The sequence below is a fragment of the Drosophila navojoa genome, chromosome 4, assembly GCF_054131105.1.
Source record: "Drosophila navojoa isolate 15081-1374.11 chromosome 4, UAZ_NAV_1.0, whole genome shotgun sequence".
In the NCBI taxonomy this organism is placed as follows: Eukaryota; Metazoa; Arthropoda; class Insecta; order Diptera; family Drosophilidae; genus Drosophila; species Drosophila navojoa.
In genome coordinates, this window is record NC_142892.1 from 15,280,618 (window position 1) to 15,304,685 (window position 24,068).

Below are 24,068 nucleotides of genomic sequence, written 5' to 3' on the forward strand. Positions count from 1 at the left end.
GTCTGCTTAAAGGCGCAGCCAAAGTACCGCTATAATATGAGCTCGCATATAACAGTTATGCTCTGCCGGCCGGCATGTTTTTTCTTTTTCTTTTGCTTTGCTTCTATCTTGAGGCAGGTTCATCATCAGGCAGCAGCAGCTGCCGTTGCCTTTGCCGTTGCTCTTGTTTTTGTTGTTGCGGCTGCCGACAGCGTTTGCCTTTTGGCTTTCGCGCTTCGTACGCAGCTCGTGCTCGTAAATCGCCGGGTGGCGCCTTCGAGTGGCCGACCGGGCGCGTGCAGTTAGGAATGACAACTCGAAAGTGTCAGCTGCCAGCAATTTGTGGCTTTCAAATGTGGAGCAAAGCAATTCCAGGAGCGCAACAGAGCGCTGTTACACAGACAGACAGCGCGAGAGAGAGACAGAGGTAGTTCGGGTGAGATAGTGTGAGTGTGAGCACGCCTATGTTAGGCGCTGCGAGCGTAGGCGCTGCTGGAAATTTTATGGCAACTTCGGCAGAACGTTTTGGCATTGCGAAACATGGGAAGAACGCTTCCAGGCATTTTATGGCAAGGCATTTAAGAGAGCGCTTTTGTTTACTTAAGAGAGCGGCGGCTGGAAGGCGGCTTTTGTTTAGATATTTGAAAATATATATGTATGTGTGGGAGCTTGAATAATAAAATTGTGAATGTAAAAATATACATATGAAAGCTATTTTAAATGAGTCGCATATAATGAAGGGAACAATAGCTATAATTAAAATATATATATATTATTATTTTTCTTTCCATCTAACTATAAATTATTATTTTTTATATTTATACGAAATGGCCAAAATATTAATTTAAATTTTAATAAATTGAATTAAAATCTGTTTATCGATATATCTGAAATTATAAAAAATAAATAAAATAAAATAAATTCAAATTTATGCATTAACATTTTTGTCAATATTATTTATATATTCTAATTTTATTTTAAAATTTTGTACATAGAAATCTATAAATAATTAATAATATAAACATTAAGTTTAGTCATATTTATTTTATTATTTTTAATGCAATAGTAATTTATTTAAATTTCCTTTTCCATATTTTAATCGGCATTTCGCTCTCCAGCCATTCCTCTGCCATCCTTCACAGCTGCTCGCTGTCAAGTGATTGCAAATTCGTATAAATTCCTGAACTGGCCGCACTTTCCAGGCGCTTCCAATGCCTTTCCCGAATGTGCAACAGCATTCAGAGCGCCATAAAATTACGAGAGAGAGGAGAGAGAGCGCCAAGAATGCACGCCGCCAAATGCATTACAAACGCCCGCTCTCTCACTTTCTCCCTCTCTCTTTCTCTGTTGAGCTCAAAAACATAACAAATCATTTATTAGACAAAAATAAATGCTAAATATGTGAAATGAATATTTGTTATTTTATATTTTATATATAATATTTTAAATATTTTATAATATTTATTTACAAATATCAATAACAATTATAAGTAAATTTGAACAACAGCATTCGCAGCGGAACACTTTGGCAATGGGTCGAGGCAGAGTTCACGAATGCGTCTAACGGCAGCCGGCGCTATGTCTCTGTTTTGTTGTTTGCTTTTGGGCTAACCATTCGCCTCAGCTTCGTATCGCATTGGAAGCCTTTGACTGTCGCTGCCGCTGCCGCTGCTGCTGCTGCTACGGCTGCTGCTGTCGCCTCTGCTGGCTGGCTGGCTGGCTGCTGGTCGTCGTCATCGTCGTCGCCAACGAGTGCAGCGAATTGGGCGAGCTGTGTGCAATAGTCGCTTCAGTTGCAAACGAACGATTTAAGCGAAAAGTTCGAAAAGTTCCAGCGCCGTGACGTGACTGAAATTTTGCAAGCGGCCGAGCGAATCTCTTCACACAGCCCAGAGCCCAAAAACTGCGTGTAAATCGAGCTAAACAAAAAACAGAGCGAAACACAATTGACAAACAAAGAAGAGCCAAACGTTTTGGGCGGGCAACGGTAAATGCCAAAACCGAAGCGAATGCGCTTAGCGCCCAAGTGTCAAGTGCTAAACAAATCTCATTGGCTGTTGGCAGCTGTTTTTTTCACGTGTCTCGCACACGAAACAACTCGCAAAGCCGCATCAGCTGTGCCGCTTGATGCACTCGAGCTGCTTGTGGCAGCGCAGCCGAAAAGTGTGCTATGAAAATTTGTAAAAATTTTAACCAAATTTACAGGCAGCCTGAGAGGCAAATAGAGTCTGTACAACTTGGGAAATATATGTGTAGTTACTTAAAAAAGGATTTAGACTAGATTTATGCAAGGCAAAGGAAAACGAGGTTTCTTCTTAATTGCCAGTATTTTGTTTAATTAAGGGCACAGAGAGTTTATAATAGTAACTTGATTAGAAATATACTAGAAAATAGAGGTGTACTCAGCTGCGTTTTAAGAATTTAATATAAATTTTAAGAGTTGCTTAAATTAGATTTATTTAAGGACATTTTTATGTATTTTGTCTTGTATTTTTTTTAATGAAGGGAACAGAAAGAATATTAAAGAATAGCAGTTAATTGCAAAAATGGCAAAAATAGTTCTCTATAGCTAGACAAGTTTTGGAGGAATATAATCAGCTGACTTGAGTATTTTTGGAGTATATTCAGTAATATCAATGATATACTTATTATTAATATAGCATATATAAAAGTTAAAGTTTGTAATTCGTGATATAATGTAGATCTATCAAAACTAATTTAATCAGTAAATGTTTACTCTTGACATTTGATTTTGGAGGCTCTAAGATAGCTTATAACAGTTGTAATAGAATTTTATACAAAACTCTAGATAATCTGGAAGTTTATCTAGTAGTTTTTCTTAGCTAAACTCATCTTAGACAGCTGGATATCAGTTCTAGCTGCAGTCAAGTTGTATAATTTAGCTTTATTTTTAGCTGCATTAAAAGCTCTGAGTCAGCATTTGAAGCTGGCTGTAAATCCAGAAAAGATTTCTTTTTAGGGCAACATTCTGCAGACATTAAACTGCTCAACTTCTGCTCCTAGATATGTCTATAAAGAGATTATACTACTCACTAATGTTTTCTAAGCTTCTTTCCCTAAGCCAAAGTTTTGTTTATTTGGAAATCCTATTTCTATTTATAATTGCCAACAAGCAGCTGCCACATTTTCTTGCAACTCATAAATAAGTCAAAAGAATATATATATATATATATATATATATATGTGTATGTATTTATCAATATGTATGTAAAATGCGTGTGTGCAGTTGAAGAAATAAAATCAAGTCGTCAATAAAATCAAAAAGCATAAATCAATTAAAAACAAGTGCGGATTTATTTAAACAATAATAAAAGCAATTCAATTCAACTCAATTCCATTCAATTCGAGGACAACGAATTATTTGTTGAGCTGTTATTTATGGGTAAGTTGAAGCTGAATATAATATTACTAAAAATATTTATGTGCATATATTGGTAATACATATATTAAAATAGAACTTTCAAAATGTAAACACTAATGAATTTTTAAGCTTAAGACTTTTTAAAGAATTATCAAGGGAAATGTGTGATCATGTATATTAAAATTTTTATTTTGCTGGGGCAAAAAGTAAAATTAAAACTCAAATTCAATTAGGTATAAATATAAAAATTAAAATAATTAAAATATATATATTAATTATTAAAATTATTTGATAAATATATATAATATGTATATATTTTTTAATCGTGAAGTTATATATAAAAAAAATATATATTTATATTTGAAAATAAATAGAGCTTGGCAAAAGTTGTCAATTAAAATTAAATCATGACTAATGTCAAAAGTTTACTATATATAAATAGAAAATATATAAATAAATATAAAAATTTTATATAAATAATATATTAATAATATAATAAATATTAAATAATAATATAATAAATATAATATATTAATAATATAATAATATAAATAATATATTAATAGTATAATAAATTTAAAATATTCTAATATATGAGTTATATTTATTAGAAGTAGTGCTTCATGCAATGCAGAGAAGTTTATAGGAAACGGAAATAGAAAATTTATAGGAAAATCAAGTTAAATAAAAGTTCAAGGCAATTTGAACATTAAAAGAAAAAAAATGCAGTGTGCTCAGCATTACATTCAATAAAACTTTAGTTAAATATATATAAGGTACATTTAGATATATCATTTAATATAAATAAATATGAAACTAAATCAGAGTTAAAATCAGAGAGCAAAAGATATACTAGTAAAATCTCTATATGAAATGAAATTAAGTGAACTTGAATGAGCACTGTGCTGTATATATAAATATATATATATCTTACGTTTATACCCACACATGCATACATAGCAGCAACAGTAACTCCGAAAGCAAAGAGTCTGCTGAGCTTAATGAAAATACCTGCAGCAAGTGCAGCCCAATGTGAAGCGAGCTGCCCGAAAACTAAGTGAGAGAAAAAAAACTATATTAAAATACTTTCAGTTGGCAAAGAATGCGAATCATTTTTAGACGAGTTGCAAAATAAAATTTGAAAATAAAAAATAAATGAAAAGAGGAAGAGTATGAAGAGTATGAGGAAGAAGCAGAGGCAAAAGTTTCAGTCAGTCAATCAGCTAGAAGCAAACAGCAGCGAATGCAGCAATTGCAAATCAACAAAGCCAAAGTGCGAAAAGTATTTTAATTAAACACAAAAACACTTTAAAATGCCAAATGAAAAATAGGGCGGGCGGGGGGTAATATTGCTGGAAATGGAGATGGAAAATATGTGTAATTGTAGGTGCGTCTAGGGAAATTGTTTTGTTTTCTGTTTTCTGTTGTTTTTTTCTTCTCCTTTTGTTTTGCTGTAAGCTGCAGCCTTCGATTGTCATTTGTGGTGGGTGGCGGATGGGCGGGTGTGCGGGTGTTCTCTAACTCTTCAGGTGAAGTGCGAATTGAAGCGTCGCTCGAGTGCGACCAAAGAAAAGCTCGCTGCTCGAGTGGAAAAGCGCCTTCAAGTGCTGCACAAGATACAAAAGCAAAAGCAACAGCAGAAGAAAAAAAATGTTGATGTTGATGGAAATGATGCAACCGAACAGCACAATAAGCGACTACAACAACAACAACAACAACTACAATATTTACAGCAACTACTGTAAGCTGCAACAGCTTTTGTCTGTCCCTTGGCTGAAGAAGCGTACAAAATTCTTGCTGTGGAGTATTTTTTTTTTTCGCCCAGCATTATACGAACAAAGGCATAAATATGTCTATGAAAATGGAGAGCAAAATATTGATATGCAAAAGCGTAAAGCGTGCTTACCTTTAAGCAGGTGCCTCTGTCTGCCGTCTAGAAATGTTAGAAAATTTAAGCTTGAGCAAATACTGAATAAATATAAAGAAATTTTCTATTGATGGCTTTAAAAGAATATTAAAAATATAATAGAATGCTAAGCTTGGACTTTTCTTTTGATTGATTCTTTCTATTGTAGGCTCACAGCTGATAATAAAAGCTGTTTCTGTCGTACTTTTGAAAAATATATACTGTATATATTCACAAATCTAAATTATATATGTATATATTCATATAACTCACGTAAAGTAATATAATGTATATATATGACTTTATATTACTTTAAGTGAGCTATTTAAAATATTTATATATATTTAAAATATTTATTTAAAATATATACCATAAGAAATAATAAAATATATATAAGGATAATATTTAAATTAAAATGAAAACAAAAACAGATAAATAGAGAATTTATTCAATGCTTATAACATTGAAAAATTAAATAACTTAACTAATAATTAAATAACTTAATTTTCTATATTTTAAGCATTGCAACAAATAATGTTTTATATTAAAAAAAAAAATCATTTTATAAAGAAAGTAACAATTAGTTTATATAACAATTTAATTAGCTTATTAAATAAATCAAAATTCTAATAAAATCTGTCATAAAAGCAGTCATAGCATAGTTGAATAATTGCAATAGAGAAACAGCTGCTAGGCAGCTTAGTAGATAAAGAGAGCTGAACATAGTAAAAGATAGACAGATAGATAAATAGATAGATAGATAGAGAGAGCGAGAGAGAGAGAGAGAGAGTGAGAGTGAGCTAGGACAATTACCAATGCCTGGTTGGCGCTTTGTAGTTGAAGTTTATTGAATTTTAAATTGTATCCACTTAAACAATGCCAAACCAAATAAGCGATGCCAATAAATTTCGATAAATAAAGTGGAAAAACACATTTGGCCCAAAAATGCGCGACCAAAAACTAACGAAAAGCCATAAAAATGTCAGCGAGCATTTCAATTAAAAATTCATGCGAAATTTGTGTCTGGCGTAAAGAAGAAGAGATAAATTCAACGCCCACAAAATATGCTTTTCAAATTATTCACATAATTACAGCAGCTGACGGCAAATCAATTAACGATAATTCTAGGCTAGGTTCAAAGGCCGAGAAACTAAAAATAAATAAATGAAAATGATACGGCATATTGACTAAAGTTTAGTAGAGAACTTAATATGTTTTGGCATATTTATTAGTTGAGCTTTTTTTTCTTTGATTTAATTATTTATTTAAAACAAAAATTTGTATTTTGCTCTAAAGCGCTCAAATTATATATATTGAGATTTTTATTTGTTTTTTATTTTTTAAGATATTGCATTGATGAACTATACAAAATAATTATTATTATTTTTGTATGATTATTTACTGTAAATAATAAAACGGATAATATAAACGTTTTTTTTTTTTTTTTTTTAATTTTGTTTTTGTTTTAATATATTATTAGCAAATTTATAAATACTTTTTTTTTTAATAAATGTTTTCTATTAATAATAATTTATATATATATTAATAATAATTTATATATATTTTTAATTTTGTATTAATATATATATATATTATAAATAAAAAAATTTAATAAATATATTTATATATATAGATACAACCATTTATTTTTAGTAGTGGCATTGCCTCAATTTTTTCTATGTATATCCATCAAATATATATGTAGATTTTAACTGTCGTGCTTTTGACTTTTTTTTGTGAATAATATAAATTATATAAATATGTAAAACCATAATAAATATATGTTAGCAATTGAATATGAAATACATATATAATAATAAATATTCAATAAAATATTTTAAATATTTATAAATATATTAATAAATTCAATGGAGCTGACGGCAACAGCTGCAATAAAATATAAAAATAAATATAATCAAATAAAATGCAATACTCTTAGTGAGAGTACCTAAAAGTAAAATGAAAATTAAAAAAAAAAAACAAAAACAGATATTAACTAAAATTGGAGTTTTTGTTGTCGTTGCTGCCGTGTTATAAATATTCCCTGACATTTTGTGGCAATTTTGCATGTCAATAATATTTATTGTTATTATTTCAAAAGCATTAGCGTGGTTGACTTCAGCCAGGGGAGGTGAAGCTAGTGGCGGAGGCGTGGTCGGGTCCTGGGCCATGTAGGCGCATTCGTGCTCGCCGTCAGCCGCAAAGTATGCCACAAAAATGTGCAATAATTGCTCAAGGGGCGGGGGCAGAGGCAGCTATTGGATGTTGGGGCCACGACGGGAGCTGGTAACGGTAGATGGCTGGCTGGCTGGCTGGTGGTGTGCAAGGAAATTGGGCTGCTTGTTTTGCGCCTCGTAACGACCAATAATTGTTACAAATCGAAAAACAGCGCCTCAAAAATGTTCCTCATTTCCCTGTGTGTGTGTGAGTGTGTTTTTTTTTTCTCATTGCCTAACTGTTGTTCCTGTTTTTGTTGTTGTCATTTTTCTTTTTTTTTATGCTTTGTAATTTTTCACATTTCCCAAAGTTCGTTTGGTTTCTTTGCTCTCTTTTTTCTCCTATTTTTTTTATTTTTTGTTTTTGTTCTGCTGTCATGTAAATCGATTTGTGGCGTTTGGCACGCGAACTTTCGAAAATGGAGGCAAATTGAAGAGCAAATTGGTTGGATTGTGCCAGCATTTAGAAGGGTGCTTCACTCATGTTTGACTACCAATATCGAAGTATATATTTATGTAAATGTATGTATGTATGCAGAAGTGCTTCAAGTGCTGTGCCCTTAGCTGATCGGAATATAATTGCCATTGGTCAAATATATTTGGTGCTTAGTTTGTTTTATTGACAGGATGTGAAAAGAAATTATTTTTAGGCAACATTTTGCAAGTGCATGTACTTTGGACTATTGGTCAAAGTGTCGCACAAACTTCCGTTACTTAAGGATGATACATAAATCTATTAGAAAGTATTTGAGTAATTACTAGGGCAGATTATTAAGCTTGAATTTTGCTTTACTTTTCAGCAAGGCTTTATAAAATATTATTTATATTTATTTATCATTACTTTAAAAAGGGGTTTCTTTGTGGGAAGCTTCATTTATTTACTCAATCATAATATTTCCGCAGCACTGCTTCTAAATTTCTCTGCTTTCTACTTTAAAATCACGTTCTTGTTCTTCTTCCTCTGCCTAAGCTATTCACTTCAACTATCGACATTCTCATAGCCATCGATATAGTTGGGTAACGATAGTTGTCTATCTATTGTTGAATAACTAATTTCTCTAATCTCTCATTGGCCTATAATATCTTGTATATGTTTTTTCTTCTTCTTCCCTTTCGCTCTTTGCCATGCAAAATGTTTGCACTCTATTATTACAATTGAAAAATTAGTATTTTTTTCCTATATAAATAAATACAATTATTATAATTGAATAGTTACTTAGAGTACTTTTTAATATGCATGTATATAATTATATATATACTCCTAGGCAGAGAAGAGTTTCAGCTCTTCAAGTCGAGTTCTGCCATGCAATGATTCAATAATTCTTTAAATATATATAAATATATATACTATATATCACACATATAGCAAGCTATGTTACATTTCATGTATAGCGTGTGTGTGTGTTTGTGTGTGCTTATGCATGTATATAAACTGGTCGACTCGTTGTATGACAAGCCGCAAAAAACAGCCTCGGGCAAGGGGCTGCAGTGCTCCACTTTGAGCGCTACAAGCATACACAAGCACACAAACACACACACAACACACACACGCACACACATATAGACTTTGGTGCATTTATGCGGCTAGCGGCCATGAGCTATGGGGCATGTGGCATGAGGCATGGGCGCAGCAAAGTTTTGGCCACACAAAAGCGCGTAAGCGTATTATTAATGGCATGCATCTAGGGCAAGAGAGGGGCGGGCATGTGTGCGTGCGTGTGTGTGTGTGTTTCGATGTTTTCAATTGTGCGGCACAAAACCCAGCGGGTGCTACGTCCAGTTCATATTTAGTGCTGCGCCGATTTGGCCAACACTCTGGCCAAGAGGCCAGCGTGCGGACTGGGCCTATTTATCAGTCGGTCGCCACCAATATTGGTAGCTCGCTGTATACGTATGTGTGTGCGTGTGTGTGTGGCCCGCTTTCTAGTTGTTAATTTTCAATTTTTGGCCGTTTCACTTCGTCGCCGCCTCGCGTTAATTTTCGCGTTGATTTTTCATTAAAAATCACTCAAACAGAAAATATTTTCGAGCTTTATAATTAATCAATTCTTGTTTAATGTAAAGCAATTTATAACAAGCCGGGATATGGGATGTATTTTGCGATATTGATTAAAGCGATAGGACGATGGGAAATTTAATGAATTTCTGAATGAGAGGAAGAGACGGAGAGACAGCTGAAGAGATACAGAGAGTGGGAAGGAGTGTAAGAGAGGAAGACAGAGCGAGAGAGAGAGAGAGAGAGAGAGAGAGAGAGAGAGAGAGAGATAATATATAAAGAGTAAAAGGGGGAAAGGGAGAAATCGAGGGATATATATGGAACGAGGGAGAGAAAGAGAAAGAGCTGGAAATGAGTATTAGAGACTGTTTATATCACAGAAAGAGAGAGATATGGAGAACTCGAAGAGTTCTATATATATATTTTAAAGAAATGTATATAAATTACTGCCTCCAAATATTTCTTGTTATTATTTTTTATTTTTATATATTAAACATGACTTTAATTAAATTATTTATTTTTAATAAAATTATGTGTTTTTATATATTAAATATATTGGTGATTTGTTAAATTTATTTTATATTTTATGAAATATTAAATTATTTTTGGATATCATTTGTATATAGCATAAGTTTTAATATGTATTTAATTTATTTAAAAAAAAAAAAAATTATCTAAAAAAAATATATATATTGAAAAATATAATTATAAAAAAATATATATATAAATATAAAAATATATATGTATATATTTTAAAGCTTTGTCATTGAAATATATTTCCTTAAAATATAATTGTAGTTTTATTTATTAACTATTTATTCTGCTTAAAACATAATTTATTTATTAGCAAATATTATTTATTGATTTCCATATTTTTTATTTATTTATTCAACACATCTTCGACATATTATTTCCTGTTTCATCTTCTATCAGCCATATTCATCGTTTTTCAATTAAATGCCGCCGCCGAAAAGTATGCTACGAAAATATTTCGCTCCACGTCACAGTCCAGCGCACACAAACGAGAAAGTTGCACTCATTGTTGTTGTTGATTTGCTGTGTGCGTGTGTGTGTGTGTGTGTCAGTGCTGGGATTGCTTAGTCCATGCATGTATGTGTGGAAAGCGACTCCCCATAATTTCCGTTTTGATTAATGAATGTTGAAATGTCGAAAATTGTTTGTTTGACGTGGAGAGCACGCTCATAGCAGCTCCATACATACATATATAACCTCACTCTATGTGTGTGTGTGTGTTTCTGTTTGTGTGTGTGTGTGTAGGCGTGTAAACAATATGTGTAAATGGAAAGGAGCCTAACGAACGTGCCGCATAAATGTCAAATATCAATCAAATTCGCACTTTGGCCAAACAATGAACAAGACACGCCCATTTTTGAGTCAGGTTAATTGATTGGCCCGAAGTGTGCGCCAAAAAAGGGTTTTGTCAACCCAACAGCCCCGTGAGCATTTAAAGACATGTAGAGTATATGTATGCAGCTCCTTCCTTGTAAATTGCGGTTGAAACTAGTTAAGGGCTTAATGTCTATACATTTAAGTCTATATACATGTTCGTAAACTCTTTTTAGTCTTCAAACCTGTAATTTGATAAAAAAGCGCTTTTTATCAATAGCAACAACAACAACAACAGCAATAGTTATAGTTACAGTACAACATGTGCAGCAAATACACTGGCAGCCATAAGTATATGTCTATACAAATTACAGTGCCTGGCTTTCGCACACAATGTGCTGCCCACATCGCATGTCAATGCTGAATAGTCTGTAACATAAAAAGAAGAGGAAATCCACCAGCCAACAAACCAGCCAACGAACCACCTAACCAACCACCTAAACCACCCACAATTTGCGTGGGTGCATTGTCTAACAAACAGCAAAAAAAAAAAACTCTCTTGGCATGCCAAAGTTTAAACCATTTTACAAAGTTGCTTTTTTTCGCTGTTGTCTTCTATTGTTGTTGTTCTTGTTGTTTTTAGTGGTTTTTTGGCTAAAGTTAATTGAACTGCACACACCCACAAAATTTATATAGCCAGCAAAAATATCCATTCGAAATTCAGTTTACTTCAATAGAAGGGCCAAGTTTCCATCTATTTTTTTTTTTTGTTTTTTTTGTTTGTGTGTTGCGATTTTTTTCGGGGCCAATGTTGAGTAGATTGAGTGGATTATTTCTTTTGTGACACAGTTCTATATATATTTTTTTGTTTTTTTATTTTTTACTCAGCAAGTGAGCAGGAAAATAGAGCATGTAACAAAATTTGTTAATCTTTTAATGCAATTTTTGGCTTGAGGTCAAGAGAAAAAATATAGTTAAAAAATAAGTAAATATTATAGATAAATATTACAATGATGTATATAATATATTATTATTTTTCAAGTTATTTTTAATGGCATAACAAATTTCTTTTAACTTATTTAATCATTTTCATTTTATTTTTATGTTCTAATGCATTTAAAAATATAATAAAAATATGTATATGCGTTTATATATTAAATTATTATTGAATGCTATGTTTAAAATATTTAAAAAATATATATAATTAATCTTTATATATTAAAGCTTTATTCGATACTTCAGTAACCCTTTTGTTTTATTAAAAAATATATGGTTTTCATATATTTAAACAAATATTTGCATTTTTTTGTATTCGTATATTATAAAAATATTTATTAATTTACTTTTTACTGTTTGTTCTATGGCAATTTAAGATATATCAAAAATATGTATATATTTAAAGCTCGTAGAAAAATAATTTTATTTATATATTTATACAAATATTTTTAAAATTATTTTTATTCATATATTATTTTATATTTATAAATAAAAATATTTTTAATATTAAAAACTTAAATACTGATACGAAATAAGGTAAGGAGCTGCTCCCATTCAGAGTAGACCGTGGTCGGTCTCTATTGATAGGTGGACCTTATTCCTTTCCTTAGCTTATTAAACGATATTCCGCTGGCTGATAACAGCTATTGTCTGTCAAGTTGTACATAGATAAATATAGATATAAGTCATTGCCGGGAAGAGCTTGCAATGCAAATGTTCATCGAAATACCTTAAGAATGTTTTTATTTGCGCTCACAAGCCAGAAGCAGGGTGTGCAAGTGTGTGTGCGTGTGTGTGTGTGTGTTTGCATTGCAGTTGCATTTGCATTTGCACAACGGTTTGTCAAGGAAATTTCGCTCAGCGGGCGGGATGAATGGTTGGATGGTTGGAAACGGAAAGCGGGGGGCAGCGGGTTAGAAAAAACAAAACTTTATCTGTGGCTTTGCATTGTATGCATATTGTTGGCATTCATCTCTCGCACTCTGTCTCGCAGCCAGACTCTGCGGTTAGCCATGCGTCTGTCTTGCTGCCTGCACCTCACTCTTTCCCTTTCCCCCTCTCTCTCTCTTTTTTGTTTCTCTCTGGCTTTTCGTCTGCCTGGTGTGCTTAGTCATTGTCTTTGCGTACAACTTCCGTCTGCCATTCGCCGCATGTTGACGTTGACTTTGCCAAATGCCCTCCATGCGCGCTTTGCCACTCCCCCTTCGCCCGTCCGTCCGCCCCTGTCACCTGGCTTGGAGCAAACTCCGTCTTTCTCTTGCTACGCAAATGTCTAGCCAAAAAAATGTTACTCGTTGCATTCTTTTGCGTGGAATTTCAAACATTCCTCATGTTTCTCTGCGTTATATTTTTTTTGCTGGATATACACACACACAAATCTATTTATTTCTTTTTCTTTCTCTCTTTCTGTTTTTTTTTGTTGTTGTTTTTTGGCAGCAAAAACAAAAATATTTTTGGTATGTGCAGCAAAATGGGAAAAGAGAGCGCGTTGCAGCAAATTAGAAAATATGACCAAGGTGCGCAAAAGTTGTGGGCAAAAAAAAAAGTGGAGCGGGGGAGGGGGAATATGGATATGTTAGCTGAGCTTAAAATACCCAAATGAAAGGTGGCAAGCGTGGGTGTGCGAGGGAGTGTTGGTTAAAGGAGAGCAAGTTAAAGAAGTCGGGGCGTATATAAAAATTATTTGAAATATGTATATATTTTTTAATATGTATATGTAACATTTACGATAAATGAATCTGAATCTGTTGATTTTATATAGAATTAATGTTATTATAATTTAATAAAAATTATAAAAATTGTTTTTTTTTTTTTTTTTTTTTTATATAAAATTAGTCTTATAATAATTTAATAAAATTTAATAATAATCTGTTTATTTTATATACAATTAGTATTATAATAATTTAATAAAAATAATAATAGTCTGTTTATTTTATATAAAATTAGTATTATAAAAATTGAATAAAAACAATAAATTTATTGAAATGAAATTGTATATATATTTTAATCATCGCTCAGCTTAACTTGAATGCATTTGTTGATTTCATAAAAATAAAGCTGAAAACAATTAAACAGCTCCACAATTAAAAGGCAATAATTGTTGAGCAATGCAGCAGCAGCAGCAACAGATACTACAGATAATATATATGTATGTATATATATGCATATATTTGTATATACTATATACATTCTAGCTATAATTTAATGTTAATATGGCACACATTAACGTGCCGCATAATTCATTAATTATGTCTGTTCGTTGCGAGTTATTTTACTCATGTTTTATTTTTTATTTATTTATTTATTTTTTTAAATTTACCATACAAGTCTCGCCCAAGTAATTAAAAAACATAATTATGAAACAAAAAGAATTTCAATTGACTGCAATGCAATGAAAATTGATAGGCAAAACCTGTCAGCAGCTGACGGACTGACGGACTGACGGACTGACAGGCTATGCCTGGTAAATGTAAATCATTTGAAATACGTTTCAAATATTTTGCTGTCGTTTTGTCAATTGTTTTTTTGGCCTTAATTTTTATTGACACTTTATGAAGAAATATGCATGTGAAATGTATGTCTGTTGAAAGTTATGTCAGTAACATTTCTCTTTTTTATTTTTATTTTTGTTGATTAATAATATGAAATTAAATGAATTTATGCAGTGGCTGTAGATGTTTGTTATAAATAAGTTGAGTTGGCGTATTGATGGCATGGCAAATGGATTGGAGGTCAGCTTGACTATCAATGACATGTGCAGAATGAAAGGAAATAGATAGAGAAATTTCTAGAGGAATACATAATTGCTCAGCTGTCTTTATATGTCAATATTTATAAACTGAATGCGAGAATGCTTTGGGCTATATGGTATATATATATAGAAAGGCAGCTGCTGATTGGGTATATAAACTGACAATCAGGTATATGCATAGGCTGCACATAGATATATGTGTTTATCTATGCCTAGCTCGATTTGGCAGATTTCTATATTTATTAATCAAACACTCGCCGAAAACCTTCATGAAGTTGGCCCAATAAATTCACAAAAATTAGTTAGATCTGATGAAAGTTTTATAAGGAAAAGCCCTTGGGCTTTGATATACTAAATGGTCTACCAATCAGCTGTGGTTGATATACTAAATGGCCTTCCAATCAGCTAAAGTCCTTAACAGTCCATATCATATCTATAAGGATATACTCATATAACTTCATAAACCTTTATATTACGTTACTTCAGTAAAATTCTATGGCCCAGTAAACCAAGCAGAGTTTTGCTCATTCTTTATCAGCCACAAAAAGAATATTTAAAAGCCTTTGATTTATATAAGAGCTGATAACTAAAGCTCCTCCTGCGCTCAGGTCTTTTGCTATATGCAATCAAACTGTCATCGAGTTTCCCATATCATTCAAGTCTAGTCCACTGCCCTTAAATAAAACCCTTTCAGCTGCTTAGATGATGCGCAAGGGCAATCAATGTCCTTTGCTTGCAATTGTTTGGATTTTTTCGTATGAAATGCCACCGAAAATTGACGCCTATTTTTGGGCCGCACAAACCTAATCAAAGTTTTACACATCAATTGTTCTAGGCCCGCAATGAGCCCCAAATGGTGGTGGCAAACAAATACTCAGTCAAGGAAACACAGACTGCGGGCAGTGGGGGCAGAGACGGAAAGACATAAGTAAAGAAGCTGTGCGCCGAATGAATGAACAATAAGTAAAAGGAAAAGCTCGACTCTCTCTCTCTCTCTCTGTGTGTGTGTGTGTGTGTATGTGCGGCACAAGCAAATGAAAGGTATGAAAGTGGAAAATTGTGAAATCTGTCAACGGAAAATATTTGAATATCGATACGAGAATGAGGCGCGCCGCAACAACAGCCGAAAGGCAGCTCGGGCGACAGGACGTGACTGGCTGTAGCTGTAGCTGTAGCTGGCAAGGTCCTGGCGAGTCCTTTCCCCATGTGCATGTGAATGTGAATGTGAATGAATGTTGAATGAGCAGCAATTCAAGTGTGCAAGACATACAAACAAAGCTGCCTGCAAGGGACACCAAACTCAATGTTGTTGCAACCTGAGTGTTGTTGCCGCTGTCTGCGCTGCTCAACTCTCTGTCCATCACGCTGTCGGGCTGACTGTATGATTGTCTATTTGTATGTCTGTCTCTCTGGCTGTTTGTCTGTCTATTTTCGGTTTCGATTTCAGTCAGCTCTTGCATTCGCTTTTTCGCCTTTTATCAAAAATGTTTAAGCATATACGTGCATACATACGTCTTACTTTTTTTGTTGCTCTCTGTTTTGTTTACTTAGTTACGTAAATTGTATTCTTTTGTCTACTTCGATATTCATTTCCATTTCACATTTGCGACGACAGCTGATGCTTGTTAGAGCTGCATGAAGGTAAGAGATGTATGCTCTGGGAAATATTTTTTAAATTAATAAAATAATAGAAAGGAAATATATAATGGATTAAGTTAACGGTTGCTTGTGTTGCAGGCAGATAGATTAGAGAATTAGAGAACCTTTTGTTTTAGAAATCAGCGAACATTTGTTTAATGGATGCAAAAGGCAAATGATGCTAGGGATTTGGTAATTTTATAGAACGAACGAATTAAGCCAAGTATACTTCTTACATAGAGCAAGCTTCTAATAACTATCATACGCATGATATGGATCATATAACGAATTCCACAGCTGAGTCTTTATTTGAAATTACAAAACTATCGTTTATCGATTCACTGTCTATCGAAAGCCCAGTCAACTTCAACTCCACGGCGCCCTAAATATTTTGCCACGTAATGCTCTACATAATCAACATCTGTAATAGGAAAAGGCAATAACTGTTCGCGCTAATCGTTGCATTGTGCTTTATTGCAAGCTGCTACAAATGCCCAACAAAAGGCGAAAGAAGAAGCAGAAGAAGAAGAGGCAGCAGAATAAGAAAAGAAAAGGCATTTATAACAAATTTGCGGCTATTTAAGCTAACAATAATACAAAAGAAACCGCAACTAAACAACTTCTGTGGCTATTTAAACTAATAACCGCACAACAATTTACCCACTGGCTCTGGCCTGGCCCAAAGCGGCGAATATTTCTGTTGGCCATGGTCAAGCGGCTCGATGAAGGGAGCTTTGAACTAATGGCAAATTTATGGCTATACCAGAAATTGGCCAAAATTTACGCTAGTCACGATTTTGTAATTTGCAATTGTTGTTGTTGCTGCTGCTGTTGTTGTTCTTGTTAGGGCAAAGAGAATGAGCCAAAGAACTTGATGTAAAAGGTAATAAAAAGGCGCCGAAAAATGATTAAACATAAAAATGCTGCACATCTACACAAATATACAGACACACACACACACACACACACAGACAGGCAAGCTCGCACGCACACGCACAGTGGGCACTCATTAATGTGAATGCGTTGAAACATGCTGGCAATTACTCATTTTACGATGATCGCACAATGGCCAACGGGGCGTATACGCAACGTTCACGTGAATTGCCCAAAATGGCTTTAATAAGAACGCTGGAACGCAGCAACGATTGTCATTGGGAGAGCTGTCTCTGTTGTCTGTTGTCTGTTGTCTGCTGTCTACTGTCTTTTGTCCATTGTCCGTTGTCTGCTCTGAATAGCGCCAGCAACAACTACAACAACAATAGCAGCAGCAGCAGCAGCAGCAGCCGCAGCAGCAACAACAACCTAATGAATAATGTGGATTTAATGTCCTTAATATCCGCAGCAGCCACAAAGGGCAGCAAAAGGCGAACCAGAACCAAATCCAGCGACAGTTTTTGCCTTTGCCATTTGCTCTATTTGATACGCTTTATGCAGTGAGGGTATTGTGAATGTGTTGGCGGTGTTACTATCAACACATAGCCTAGCTTGAAAGTGGTTTTTATTTTTTATTTTTATTTTTTTATATCAACTGATAATTACAAAATTAATAAACAACAAATAAAAAAAAATTATAAAACTTATATAATAGTGAACTAATGAAAAATATATATTTGAATAAAATAAATAAAAATATATAAAATAAAATATAAAAATATAAATAAAATAAAAAATAAATAATTAAAATAAAATAAATAAATAAGTAAATATAAAATTAATAGATTTGAAAATAATAAATAAATAGTATTATTTATTTATTAAAAAAATATATATGAATAAAATAAATAAAAATATAAAAAATAATAGTAAAAAAAAAATAAAAATTAATAAAAAATATAATCCATTATGTAAATATAAAATTAATAAATTTGAAAATAATAAAAAAATGGTATTATTTATAAATATACAAAAGCTATAATAATTTAGAATATATTATAAATGATTGTATATAATAAATAATAATAATAATGTAAAAAAAAAAAAAGATAATAGCCCGATTACCCATTTTCAATTATAAATAAACATATATACATTGAATTTTGTTGCAAAATTAAACTTAGAGCCTTAACTTTTCTTCAGTGATTTGAAATAATATTAAATTTACTGAAGTAATCTAAGGTTATTATTATTAATATTATTATGCTTATATATATAATATAAATATTTACATTTTTAACATTTTCATATGGAGAGCAAGAATATTTTTCCATTATCTTATTTCTCATACAAAATCTCAGCTTCGATAGTGCATCCCCTGTTCACCTATGCTTTGGCTGCTTTGGCCTTTTTTGTTTGTTGTAGTAAATTAGGCAACACTTTAAGCAGCTGCAAGACAAAAGTCCTGCCACAGGACATATACACTTACGGACGACAACGCACACACACACACACGGGCAGGAAGTTTGAATTTAATGGCAAGAGCCCTTGTGTTGGCCACTTTTGGTGGGCGTGGCTCTGTCGCCGTTGCTGTCGCCGTCTCGGGCTGCGGAAGTGAGCGCTTAAGTGCTCATTATGTTTAGTTAATGCCGCTATTTATTAGAAAATCTAATGGGTTTTTATCTCGCACAAAACTTAGCGTCAAGTTGTGCCACTGCCTCTGTCTGGGCATAAAAATGATATTTGTGTCATTTATTTGGTTATTTGCTGATTTATGCCCCGATCATTTGTTAAGAATAAGGCTCCCAGCAATTTGTAGTCGCGGCTAACTTGCGGCTCTTCAGCGTAATTTAAATTTATGCACTTTATTAGGCAAATGGCGCGGACTCTGTAGACCTGTTCGACCCGCACTCTCTCTCTCGCTCTCTCTCTCTTTCTCTCTCTCTCTCTGTATTGTTCTTGAGGAGCTATTGGCAGCGCTTGTAAATGATTGGCGCATAAATATTTATTAATGAGGGCAGACGTGTAGCTGCACATTTTGGTCTATACATGTATGTATTTTAAGAGCCAGCTTAAGGGTTGAGCTTGTTGAGCATTTGCATAAAGAGTTAATGCTTTATTGGCTTAAAGCTAAAGGCGGCTGGGTAATGGCTAAGGGAAACTCGATATGAGTTATATTATTTAAGAGAAGATGCTCTTTTATAATGCTGTGCCATTTCAATTTAATTTAATGTCTTAAATTATACCTTTATATTATTATATTTATATATATTTATTTATTTACAAAATAAAAGCCAAAATAAATGAAAGTAAAAATTGTAAGAATATCTAGTAAGATTTACTTATTATTAATATTATTTATTATTTAAATATATTAAATAAAAATATATATTAAATATATTAAATAAAAATAAATATATATTATTATTTAAAATATATATCTATATATGTCGGTTGACTCACAGTGTTGAGTTTGACTTGTTGCTCAGAGTGTTAGTAAAAGACTATAAAAAAAGACAACAAAATAATAAATAAAAAATATATTAAATAAAATTAATTAACAATTAATATGCTAAGCAATTAGTTAATGATTTGCACACAACTGAATAGGGAATGCCCAGTTTCTATTTAGAAATGCCAAAATTAAATAACTTGATTAATATATATACAGAGCTCAGCTGCCAGAGCTGCTTAAAACTATAATCATAATTTCCAAAAATAGTCCATGCTTGAAATAACCAAAAAAATAAATCAAACTTGGAAAATCAAATAAAAAAAAGAAGCTAAAATAGTTAGCATACATTGTAAGCCAAGTTTATGGGCATATGTTTAGGCATTGGCCGCTGCAGATATCGAAAATCTGTATTTATAGGCAATATTATTCAATATTCAAAAGGCCAAAAATCACTAATTTATTTGGCCAACTCAGCTGGGATGACACTCAGCGTGCCAGCGAAACATAATTCAAATAAAGTTGGCTAGAAACACAAATTTGTGAATGACGCAGTCAAAGCGAAATATTTTTCAAATGTTTTAAATGTTTGGCTTAAATATATATATTTCAGTAAAATTAAAAATAAAATAAAACAAATGCCAACAATAATTGGCCAGACACCATTCGTAATTGTTTATGTGGAGCGAGAGTCCATGGCTAGGTCTCTGATAGCAAAGTGTCAAACGAGGACAGCGCAGAGCAGGGAAATAAAGCCAACTTTGATATACGCAGATAATTGGATAGTCAAAATTGATGCACAGCTTGACATGCTTTGGATTTGTTGGCAGCTAATGGCCCGAAGTGCCGCTGACCAGCCACACCGAGTGTCCATAAATCAAACCGCAGCACGACAGACATATTAGCCAGCCTAAGGAAGCCCCAATACATACATACATACATAGATAAAACCAAAGCGAACAAAAAAATACCACTGCATAGTAAAACTGTAAGCCAAATTGACTGACTGATTGCCTCGCCGCCTGTTTGACAGCAGCAACGGCATGAGCATCAGCATGAGCATCTGCGCTGCCCGCTGCCAGAGCTTGTCAAACCATTCTGCCTAATGTCCCATGCAGCACGCGTTGAATAATGCGATGGCATCGTCGATGGCGATGGCGATGGCAACTGAGTGTCCTTTGTAAGGACATTGACTGGCTAAGCTAAAAACGTTGTTCGTGGCAACTTCACAGACAGCAAAAGCTTAAAGACTTTCAGCCAGACATTTATTGAAATGAATAAGCATAAAACACATTTTTGAAGAGAAATGCTTAAAAACAAAATAATTATCAAGTGAGACTCGGAGCTTTTTCTTTGAAGGGAATCGATGTGAATATGAGAGAGAGAGAGAGAGAGAGAGAGAGAGAATATTGATAGGCCAATAAACATAATAGACACAACAAATATATTACAGTCTATAGAGGATTTAAAGAGGGTAAGTGTGTGAGGGCGAGAGAGACGGAGAGAGAGCAAAAGAAATATTTCTAAGAAAAAGCTCTAAAAAGAGCACTATTTTAATAAAAATAATAATAAGAAATGGAATATTGGTTTTGCTATTGATAATGAATATTCATGGTATATATATTTTTTTTATTTATATATTTTTATTTTTATAGATATATTTGATAAGCGGTTTTGTCTAAACACATGCTTAATTAATTATTTATTTTATTATTATTATTATTATAAATTATTATTTATTTGATATGTCTGTCTGCATTTCGGCTTATCCCTCTGTCTGTCTGTTCAGACAGAGTTTGAGCTCGAGAGTAAAAGAATGCCGAATGAGCATAGTTAAGGTGTGCATGTGTGTGTGTGTATGTAACGCTCTACTGCAGCAGAAGTAGGCTCAACTCGGGGCATGTTGGGAATAGGACCGGCCCTATATAAAGGCGCGCCTGCAGCGGCTCAGCTTCAGTTCTATTCCTTACCCCACGTTGAGTGCATTGTAGAGCTGCTTCTTCTTCTTCATCGCCTATTTATGGTAAATATTTTATAGTTTTTATTTATTTATTTGTTTATTTATTTCTTTATTTATTTATTTTTTTAGTTATTAACTTTTTTATTTATTTAATTGTTTATTTGTATCTTATTAATTTTTTTTATTTATTATTTATTTATTTAATGCCAATAATATCAAGTGCAGCCTGAACTGCTATGCTATTATGAAAAGTAAAATAATAAATAAACTTTCAGAAATTGTAATAAAAGCCTTTGTCTAAAATTACGTTTATTATCATTATTAATTACGTTTATGATCATTAAGTGAACTTAATGTAATTTTGTTGTATAAAATTCTATTTTTTATTTTATTTTTTTTTTTATATTAAGATTAGTATTTCGTTTTTACTAAATCTTCCATTTAATATATAATTTACTTGTTGTGCGCTTCAGATGCCAAGCATGTGAACTGCACTTTAAATATTTAGAGTACTATTTTCTGCATTCCAAACATTCTTAAGACTTGTTTTTCTAGTTCTCAGGCATATTTTATAAAAAAGAAAAAAATATATATATATAGATATACATATGAATATATTTATTTTCATGCCTTCTAACTTCCTTTTCCACATATTACTTTTATACACATGTGCATATATGCCCACAAATGCCTGGGCAGCTCTGCAAAGTTGAACCTACTCTCCGCTAGATGGCGTCACTTAATCTTTTTCGCCGCATGCAAAAGCACGAACTCCGAGTGCTGCACAGCAGCCGCGCCGCAGCAACCAAATCCACAACACGAAATAAATCTCATGTCTTGGAGGAAGTTGTGCAAAGACCGCAGTGCCACAGTCCAAGATGACGGAGGCAAATGTTTTTGTGGTATGTGTGTGTGTGCTTGTGTGTGTGGCAAGTAATACGTCGCACGCTTTTGTGTGCAGCTGTCAGGTGTCAAAGTGTTGCAGTCAATGAGCTGGCTTTCAACTTCTTTGTGCTCGAATTTTTCTCCCTTTTTATTTTTTGCTCTCCTTTAGTTTTGGGCTTTTGGCTGCCCAGGCTGATGATAAGGGCGATTGCATCTACGCCAAAAAGTAGCAGCAGCTGTCCTTTATCGCTCCTTTCTTTTTTTTTTCGGTTATTTTCTTCAGCTGCTTCTTCAGCTCTGCCCCGCTGCTGGCCAACAATCCATAAACGAACAAATTGCCTGAAAATCAATTTCGTTGGCCGCGCTACACTTCTGTATCAAGTTTTTGCTTTTCTTTAGTTTGGCTTTTCTTTAGCTTTTCTTTCGATGTGCGGCTTTGTTAAGGCGTTTTCCCTGGCATTGGGCATAAGTAGCTGATTTTATGTGTTCGTCGAACTGTTGAAATTTATGCACATGTTTTGTCTAGGTGTCTGACTGTGTGTGTGTGTGGCCGTCAATGGTGTCTGGCTGCTGCTTGGGCAATAAACTACAGTCAAAACTAACTTGATGGCCAACAGCTTTTGGGTGCGCCAAAGTCAAGTGGTGTCTGGCCATAAGAACGAAGCTGCTTATGCAGTAAATATGCTACAGCATTAGCCAAGTCTTCTTCTTCATCTTCTTTTGCTTCTAACTGACGCAGCTGCTCAGCTAAACCAAAATACAATAAATTGGGTAGAGTAATTGATAGATGAACTTAGAAATCTCTAATCAAATTTTAAAAGAATTTTAAATTTTAATTTTTTATAGATAAATTAGAAATTAGAGATTGTTTATAAAATATTTTCAGTAAGGTAATTATTGTTATTTAATTTTTTATAAAGCATTTCCAGTAAGGTATTATTTATTCAGAAAAGTGAGTTCAAGATACATTTTTATTTCTTTTTCTTTTTTTAATTTTTATTTTATTTGGTTTTTTTCTCATAAAAGATTTTTAAGTTCAATTTTATATTTACAGATAATGTAAAAATTGTTATTAATTTTTTTTTGCTAATTTATTGTAGTTGTTCTCGAGTTCATAAATGATTCACTTGATTGTATAAGATTATCTATTGTGAGATATGAGTAAAAAAGAGTTCATGTAGAACAGAACTAGTTAATTAAAGGAATGATTTATAAATATCTCTGAAGAAAATATTTCTTAAGGTAAATAAGCAAATAGGCAGGAAATATAAATCAATTACTTTAAATTCCGGAAGATTGAACTACACTGATTATGGAATCAGTTCACTGGCTCATTTATATGAAATACTTAATTGACTAAGCTTTTTCTCTATAGTTAGAAATCATGAGCAAGTGAACTAATTAAAAAAATGAATTATTTAACAACAGCTTAGATGAATAAATGAATCCTTTATTCCCTATAAAATTTCTAAGAAAGTTGTACGAATCGGGCGAAGAAGAACTTTGCTGACTGCTGAATCAGTTCACTGGTTCACATTTTTGTTCTAACCAGACCCAAGCTCGACTGCAGACAGCTAATCGTTGGCATCATTGCTAAATAGTTGCATATATGTACATGTATATATGCTCGGGAATGCCCTCATTGCCAGCTGCTCAATGATTATGCTTGATATGTCACTTAAATGT

The 24,068-nt window shown here is 33.0% G+C and overlaps 1 protein-coding gene across 1 annotated transcript in view; it reads left to right on the top strand.

Annotated features, from left to right (window-relative positions):
* The first annotated feature begins 1,757 nt into the window (after nucleotides 1–1,757).
* Nucleotides 1,758–24,068, top strand: part of nrm (neuromusculin) — a 234,736-nt gene continuing 212,425 nt past the window's right edge. The window contains 2 exon segments of the mRNA XM_089259765.1: nucleotides 1,758–1,966; nucleotides 3,117–3,382. The gene's annotated coding sequence lies outside the window, so the exon portion shown is untranslated.